Source organism: Urocitellus parryii, chromosome 6 (genome assembly GCF_045843805.1).
Source record: "Urocitellus parryii isolate mUroPar1 chromosome 6, mUroPar1.hap1, whole genome shotgun sequence".
Taxonomy (NCBI): Eukaryota; Metazoa; Chordata; class Mammalia; order Rodentia; family Sciuridae; genus Urocitellus; species Urocitellus parryii.
In genome coordinates, this window is record NC_135536.1 from 113478733 (window position 1) to 113487968 (window position 9236).

Genomic DNA, 9236 nt, shown 5'->3' on the forward strand with positions numbered 1-9236 from the left:
ATTTGAACCCAGAACTCTATGGCTTCAAAGCCTGGCTCATGCCACATGACATGTCACTGAGATTTCTCTCTGGCTGTGGCCCAGGATGCAGAGACACCATATTAGTGACCCTTCCCCAGGGGCTCTCCCAATAGCTTCTTTTCCTGAAGATTGGGGCATCTACACTCCCGAGCCACACACCCTCTTGGGGCCAATCTCTGGAAAGGACAATCTTTCACATTGGGTGGTCCCTTGATGGTGATGTCAGGCGGTGGGGGCTATCCCTCTGCCTAGGGCGAGCAGGAGTGTGCTGTGACCATCTCCAGGCAGCTATAGGATGAATAACTGATGGTGATCAGCTAAATCATAACGCCGCTCATGGCATGCATAAGTGATGAGGGACTGGTGCCAGGCTGCGATGATCGGCAGTGGGCACCCCCACCTCACCCCCCGGCCCAGAGAAGCCACCACCGTGCTGCCTCCCTGTGTTATCTGGCACATCAAGCGCTGCGACAATGAATATAGATTGACCTTATTATAGCAGCCGGCTGCTAGTGCCAGGCGCAGCCAGGCATACTTTGCACAAATTAAAGGTGTCAGCATGTAATTTACGGTTCATGGGGAAAAGGGGTGGTGGGTGTGGGGGAGGCACTGAGGCAGGTAGAGAGGAAGGTGGGCTGGCGGTGGGGCTGGCACCGGGAGCCCGTGCACTAATGACAGGAGGTGCAGCTGAGGTGTCATTTCCATCCCCGTTTGCTCATTTTAGCTATTCATTGCTCAAGGGGGGCAGTCCCCCTCTCTTCAGCACCCCCCCACACACATGCTCTGTGTGCATGTGTGTGTATTTTTCAGCTAAATTACTGGTTTTACCTGAAGAGCGTAAAGTAGGTGTGCTAATTTACGGCTCGGCAGATAAAGCCGCAGTGTGGGGAGCTGTCTGGGAAACCTGTAATACGACATCATTTTACTAACACACCCCAGAGCAGCTTGACATCTCGAGTTGGGCCTGTGATTAAAGTTGTAGTCTTCTTCCCCTCCCTCTCCCTTCTCCAGCACAGAGAACAGATTAAACTCTAAGTAATAGATCTCGGTTTTCTTGCCATCCCACTGATATACACAGTACACAGTTTGACACAAAGAGTAAGTTATACATCACAAACAACAGCCTCTGCCCTTCACCGCCCGGAATTAATTTCCCATTTGCTCAGCTTCCCTCCTCTCCAAGCTCATTTTCCTGGCAGGCTCCCCTCTTCCAAAGGCAAGGCAGGAAAATCTCAGGTGAGGACAGGAGCGTGCAGCTCCGGAGAGCTGATTTAACCCCTGCGGTTTCCAGAAGAGGGATCTGAAGCCAGAGAGAAGTGAGTGCCTGCTGTCACCCTGTGTGTTTGCCACAGAGATGGGGCTTAAACTCGAGTCTTCTGATAGATGCGTCTGACCCACACAGAGTGGGAGGTGGAGGAGTCACACCCTGCTGACTCCCGGTCCGTGCAATCTGCCATACAAAGCTTGGCCTTCACAGCCCTCCCTGTTTGTGCTTCCAGAGGGCACATCTGGCTACTACCTGGGCTTAGCCAATGGGTGCTACCAGCCTGAGTCGGGGAAGAAGAGAGCTGGTACTTCTTCCCTGCTCCTCCCTGTGAGATGCCAGGTCTCCAGGAAGAGCTGCCTCCCTCAGTGGCTGCTGCTCTTATGGGGCCCTTTCTGCATGGCTCCAGCTCCCTGTGCTCCCTGAACTCTGGGGTGGGAACAGATGCCTGCTGCTGCTGGTCCCTAGGAGCCTTTGTGTCCCTCTCAGCTTCCCTTAGCCTGGCCAGCCTCTGTCAACAGCCGCTCCATGCTCCATCTTGGTCTCTTCCGTTGGACTGTCTAAGGGACTTCTCTTTCTTATGGGCATCCTAAATGAGAGCTGGTCCAGTCCTTTGCCTGAAGGCACACATAGGGTAAGTGTCCAGATCTCCCACAACAATATGGCATCCCTCTGGGTGCAGCCTGCCATTCACCCAGCTGCCCTTTCCTGGCCTTAATACCCACCCCCATCCTACCTCCAGGTCCCATGATGAGAGCTTTGAATGTCTCACCTCAGGAAAGCCTCATATGCCACCCTAGGAGGCCATGTCTGCTTAGGCCCATCTAAGAACTGTGGAAATGGAGGCTTGTACAGCAGATCTCAGTTCTGAATTTGGGGCCAGTTGTCTCCAGTGCTGAGCAACTTCCTCTATGCAATGTGTGGAGCTCATCGGTGAGCTCAAATATGCACACATATGTGCACACACACACACACACACACCTTTGCACACACACAGGCACAGATGATGAAATGAATTAAGGGAAGGAGCTAAGTATGGGCAGGGAGGCCAGGCCAAGGTTGACAGGTCTAGAGCTGGCAGATGGGGTGGATAAACCATGAGGGCTTGGTGGAGGAGGTTAATGAGTTTTGAAGACAGTTAGAATGTGAATAGAACATGGAGCGCAGAGATTTTCAACTACCCCTTAGTAAACTGACGTACCAGAGTCACCAGGTTGGGTAGCTGGGTAGGGAAGTGATTAAAAATTCAGGTCCCCAGGCCTCATCTCTAACTTACTGAATCAGAATTTCTAGAAGTGAAGCCCAAGAAGTCTGTTTTGTTTGGTCTTAAGGCAGAACATGTAACCTGTCCTGGGAGCCACAAACCTTTCCCCAGCCCCCACAGCACAGGGGAAGTGTGAAACGGAAGCAGGGAGAGGCTAAGGGACTTGCTAGGGGTCTCTCTGTCACCAGTTTCAATGCCAAGGCTGGAACCCTGACACCCAGGTCTCTCAGCACCCAACACAATGCTCATTCACCCTCGGGCTTGTCTGTGGACAGCGCACAAACACAGCCTCCCAGGAGGATGGTGTCTCAGCCTCCTCCCCCACTCTGCAGCCGGTCCTCAAGATGGCAGTGGGGGGTGGATGAAGGTGGGGGCAAGGCGAGAACGCGCCTGGAATAACATGACATTTAGAAACATGAATCACTGGCACTTTCTGTTTTCTCTTGCTCCCCCTCTGCACTGCACACCCCCACCACGAGCTCTCTGAGCTGGAGGAACACCAGGCCTGGACATGGCGTGGGGACTGGAATGTGCCTTGCCGTGGGGGCCGGAGGCTGAGATGCGAGACCAGAGACGGGTCTCTGGGCCTGGTGCTGCCCCTTCTTGCTGGGTGGCTTTTGGAAAGGCACTTCACCTCTCTGGGTGTTAGCACTAGGACTCTCACCTTCAGATTTGTCAATGCCCTTGGGCTACCACATGGAAGGACCTTGCACTGTTAGTGTTCCATTCTTGGGGGTCCTGATAAACTGCAGTCTAGGGTGATGCCAGGGAAGGTCGATGGCTAGGCAGAGGGGGGAGGCCCAGCAGCTGGACCAAACTGCACTTCCTGTTATCTCAGCTCAGGAGCCAAAGATTCAGAAACAGATCAGCTCCTGGCTCCATGTCCACATGTGGGTGTGGGGCCAAATCAGCAGTGGTCCCCTGGGCTTCTGGTTGCTTGTGCCCCACACAATGTGAAGAGCAGTGGTCATCTTTACAGCTGGGCTGCAGCAGCCCTCTCGGGCAGGGTGGCTGGTATTTCCACCCACACGCCCAGGCTGGCACTGGCCAGTGTGTCAGCTCTGTGTTTGTGCCCAGATCAGGACCTACTCACCCCTGCCCCCACCCTCTGTACCTGCATCCGCTGGAGCCCAGGCACCCTGACCGCAGCCTTCGCAGCCCCAGCAGTAGGAGGCCTGGTCTTAAGAGGGCAGCCTTGGGGCTAGGCTCCTTCTGGGCTGCTGGTGACCACATTCATGAGACAGAGTGTTGGCCAGACTCCTTGGCCGAGGAGCCCTTCTGCACTGATCCTCACGGGGCCCTCTGCTTCTGTAGGAGAAAGGGCTGGCACGCGGAGCTGGAACAGGAGACCGCTCTGCTCACCACCCTGCGCTCAGTGACTCCACCAGGGCTGGCACAGAGAGATGCTCAATGAATGTCTGGATGGGGGAGGGCAGGAGGGAGGGGAAGGAAGAACGATGGAAGGAAGGAGAAGGAAAATAGGCAGGAGGCTGTGATATAGCTCCATCGGCGGGCTCCTGCCCAGCTCCTGTGTCCCTCCATGTCCTTCTCCCTCATCCTGGAATGGAGGTTTTCTTGCAAGGGATGTGAGCACTAGTGAAATCTCCCTACAAAATAGAAAAGTTTGGCCAGAATTCTGCAGACCCTCTTCTCTGAGGAATCTACCGGGGAGCAGGAGGTGCTGAAAGCCAGGCATTCAACTTCCACCTGTGAATACTACCAACTCTAAAGCCCTGGTGAGCGTCCCTGTTGCAGGTTAGCTCACCTCTGGTGTGGGTGGAGCTGTTGGGGAGTAACACTAGGAAGTGGGAGACCAGGGGTGGGAGAGTTTCACGCCAGGAGCCAGAGGCCCCTGTGTGGCTGCTTACCAGGTTTTGTCACCTGCCACCAGCTCCTAACCCTTGGTCTCATGTTGTTCTCTGCTTGCCCTTATTTGTGACCGAGTGTGTGGTCAGAGCACCCTTGCCCTAACTGGGTCTGGTCTCCATCAACATCCTGGCCAGTTCGGCGCTGTCTCAGGCAGGAAGTACGCTGGGAGAGTCTGTGTGTCCTGTGGGGTTTTTTTGGGGGGAGGAAGGGCAGGTACTGGGGATGGAACTCAGGGACACTTGGCCACTGAGCCACATCCCCAGCCCTTTTTAATATTTTATTTAGAGACAGGGTCTCACGGAGTTGCTTAGCGCCTCCCTGTTGCTGAGGCTGGCTTTGAACTCGTGATCCTCCTGTCTCAGCCTCCTGAGGTTCTGTGATTACAGGCGTGCGCCACCCGCCCAGCTCCTGTGGTTTTAATGGCAGATTTCTTCCTTGCTGCTCCCTATGCCTCTTCGTATTCCTCTTGAATGCACCTGGGAAGAGGATGTGGCTCAGGACCATTTCCTTCCCCCACTAAACATGCGTGCTATTTCCCAGGAGTGTGGGATCTCAGCTGGCACAGGGGGTGGGGAAGACATGGGGACAGGGTGGGCCCTAGCTTGGAACTCAACCCTCAAGGGACTTTCAGGTCAAGAGGAAAATCTTTGGGAACTACAACCAGGCCATTAAACTGGAATCAGAGATTTAGAGGGCTGTTAGGTGACCTGCCCTGTGACTTAACAGTCCTATTTTACAGATGACATGGAGTCTAGAGACAATATGTGACCTACTCAAGAGAGCACCATGGTGACACAACTCTGCTTGGACCCAAATCTCCGGGCTCCTAGAACCCTTGCCAGACATCCCGCTGTGCACAATCTAAGTTGTCATGCTTGTCTCCACGATGTAGACGGGGAATCGGAAGCTCTGACAGTGATCTACACTTGCGATGATTACTCTGCAGAGACCAACCCTGTTGGGTCCAGTGGGGGTGCAGGTGCCTCTCCTCCAGGAGGTCTTTGGAACATCCCCAGGTCACAGGAATCCTTTCTGCTCCAAAGGCCAACTGTGCTTATTTTGAGGGAGAGGAAAATGAGGATCAGAAGATGCCAGGACATATTCTTGGGCACCCACTCTGGGCTGGACACGTTGCAGATGCCCATGGATCCTAAATGTCACTTTGTAGGGACTCATGGTTATGCTCATTTTGCAGATGAGGAAACAAAGATGAGGGCTCAGATCCCAGCCTAGGACTCTGATCCCAATTTCAATGTGCTTTGCTTCCTTCTTCAACTTCACCTACTACTATTTTTGCATTATTTTCTGGGTAGTCCCTTGTCTCTGCAGCTCAGCTCCAAGTTCATTCACTATAAAAGCTGTGTCCTGGCCAGCGCGCTTGAAGCTGACCTGGGGTTGGCCTAGGAGGAGGGTCAGCAAAGACTCCAGCCCTTAAGAAGCAGAGAGGGGCAGAGGGGCTTGCTATTAATCATGGAGTTGCAGGCTTTCTCGATGAAGGTGGGGTTAGGTGATGGGTTATGGGTGTCAGGGGCCCAGCACAGAGCCTGGCATATAGGGGTACACTCTATATGACCTTTTATGATCTTCTCGGTCCGTATCTCTCATGGGGATTATTACCCTGATGACATGGTTTCTTGCTCCTCTTTTCATTCCCTCATTGTCACACTGGAGCTGACTTTGGATGTTCACTCTCTGCCCAGACCCTGGTGCTAGCCATAAGTGCTCAGTAAACACCTCCCAAATTAATATGAGCTCTTGCCCTCCAGCTAAGCTGGACGCATGAGGACAGAAGCAGGGACTCTGAGGTTCATTTAAAACGGTCTTCTGAGCTAGGAGCACCGTGGGGCCCGCCTGGAATCACAGTGGCTTCGGAGGCTGAGACGGGCAGATCACAAATTCGGTCAGCCTCAGCAACTTAGGGAGCCCTAAGCAATTTAGCAAGACCTTGTCTCAAAATAAAAAGTATAAAGGTTTGGGGATGTGGATTAGTGGTTAAGCACGCCAGGTTTAATCCCTAGTACCCAAACAAACAAACAAATAAAAGAGAAAGTTCTTCAGAACTGGCTTATGAGATAGGGCATAAGGAGGGCAAGATCCTGCCTGGGACCTGCAGCCTCAGGCTCCCAACTCAGAAGGCGTGAGGCCGCCATGGGAAAGCCCCTACTGCTTCCAAAGGAGGCAGAAGCCCCGGCAAGTGGGGTGGCCAGAGGCCCTCCACGCTCCACGGAGCTTCAACTCCAGGCTGGGCGGTGGAGGGGGTGGAGATGTCACCGTCAGCGTGGTGCTAATACTGTCTAGACAAGGGTCTCAGAAAAGGTCCCAAGGAGAGAGGGCTGTCCTGAGCCCCTTTGGGAAACATTCCTGGACGTGGGTCAGGACAGGGAAAATGTTAAGAGCCGTGGTCTCGAAGCTTTTCTATTTCTTCTCACTATCAAGAAAAAAAAAAAAAAGAAAAGAAAAACAAACCCTCAGGTCACAGTCAGCCACATAAGTGTGCGTGTGCGTAATTTGTTTATTCATGATGTACGTTTTATTATACTGTGAAAATGTAGATACAGAAATTTTGAAATGAGATGTTAAAATGTAAATAGCCTTTCTGTTACTCTTTTCCCTTAGACCACTGCGCCCTGCCCTGGGGGGTCTGCACAACCCCTGGGGAGAGTGTCCAGAGGGAACACGGCTCTGGAGCCGGCAGACCTGCTTGCAAACCCAGGACCTTCTTCCATTACCATATGGCTGGAGGCCAGCTGCTGGGACACGGTTTCCTCCTCTGAAAGCCAGATAATGACTCCTACTTTGCTGCGGCTTGAGTGAGGTGATATGTGCCAGGGGTCTGGAGCAGGGCTCACAGGCTGGACTAGCTCCTGCATGGTAACCACGGTGATTATCACTATGATCCGCCTCACCCTTTCTTGCTAACATCAGTGAACCTCAACTCTAAATACCAAGGTCCTCAAGCCTGTTTTCTAGTTGGCCCCATTGTTAAGGGAGATGCCGGGTCACAGCTAAGCATAAACTTGTTGACCAAGATGACGGTTCCCTTGCTCTGAACCCAAGGCCCTCAGTGTGGATGTGGACAGCCGGACCCGGAAGGCTGACATGGCACCTGGAGGATGGAGCTGAGAGGCTGGTCAGATTTCAGCTTCCTCTGTGTTCCTTTTGAAATAATTGAAGTGTCAGCTTGGGTTCATGGGCTGGTCACGGTTTCGATCCCTCCCTAACTTCATAAGGCAAGTCCATGAATTATACAGTGCCGGAGCAGACGGCGCTAAGAGGGATGCTTCACAAGCCGGGCTTAATAAGGACACTCCAGCTATTCTTGGAAGGCATTTGCAAGTCAAAAATATGGTGTATGGAGATCTGATGTCGACTTCAAATTCTGAAGATTTCAGCTGGGTCAGCACTATTTTATGTCACGTCCCATCAACAAGAAATGAGGAGGGGGCACAACACTTTGTTTGGCTTTGTTTTTAATTTTAACTTTTTGGTGATAGCACAAATGGTCAAATGGGCCTGCCTCTCCCTCCCCCACTCCCAGAAAAGTCAACACATACCGTCATGGACTCAGATGGTGCGCAGAGACGTTCCCTGGCTGTGGAATTGGAAAGTTCTCCTACCATTATAGTTTCATGCTAAACAGAGAGAAGATGAAAGCTTTCTATCTTCTTTTTTATTCTTCGCTACGATTTTGTATGGCCTATTATCTGCTAGTCTCTATAACGTGATTGTACCACGTTCGGCGACTCAGCTGAGAAAGGGGGAGGAGGAGAGAACACATATTTTACCGGTTACCCTAAAATAGCACCTGACGTTTTATTTTAAAAAGTTAAATTGCACAGAGAGAGAAGAACCATAGTAAAAGCGGGCAAGCAGTGTTTCATACAAAATACCTTCAGGTGGGAGGTCCGACGGTCCCAGATGGCTCCTTGGGGACTCAGAGAATGGCTGTGTCACTTAGCAGATGCTGGGTGCTGGTGAAGTTGGGGTGTCACTTGGACTTCCCTTTATGGGTGTACACGGGGGCGGGGTGTGTGTCTGTTTACAAACGGTATTTAAGGAAGAGGCAAGTGGGCCTCGGGTACCAAAAGAAGAGGTGATTCCAGGGCAGGAATGCCTAAGAGGTATCTCGGAGCTCCTCTTCTGGTCACTGAGGAGGACCTCCTAACTCACTTCCTAGGATCCTGGAGAGCTGGTAGCTTTTATCTTCATGTATACAGGGGTCAGATGAGTTTTGGGAACTCCTAAGTGTACACCCAGTGTGTTGCTAATGTGATTATTTATAGCAGCAGCCAAGTGTGGGGACAACCTGTGATTTGAAGCCAGTGGGCTGGAATAGTCCACAGGCTCGGAGACAGAGCAGCACTTCTCAAACGTCACTATGTTCAAGAGTCCCCCCGGGACCTTGTTAAGATAAAGCCCTGGTTTTGGAGCGGGCCTGAGATGTTGCATTTCTAGAAGTGTGCAAGCAAGGCTGATGCTGCTGGTCCATGGACCCCCACTTTGGGTAGTTTGGGTGTAGACTAGGTTCATTCTTCCAAGAAGAGTTGGGGCCAGACTTTTGTGTATGTACCCTGGGTTCAGGTGCTGTGATGGTGGGCACCTGGCTCCATGTCTTCTTGACCTTGTCTTGGATACGCAAGGCTGGGCTTGCTGGGCAAGCGTGGCCAAAGGACATGTATTGGACCATGAGTCAGGAGAAGCACTGGGTTCTCCTGGTACCACCTGGCTCCACTGATCATGTGTGACTCTGAGCAGCTTTGATGACTTTCTTGCCTTCCTCTGTGGGCCTGCCCTGGGTGAGGGGCATCCACACAGCAC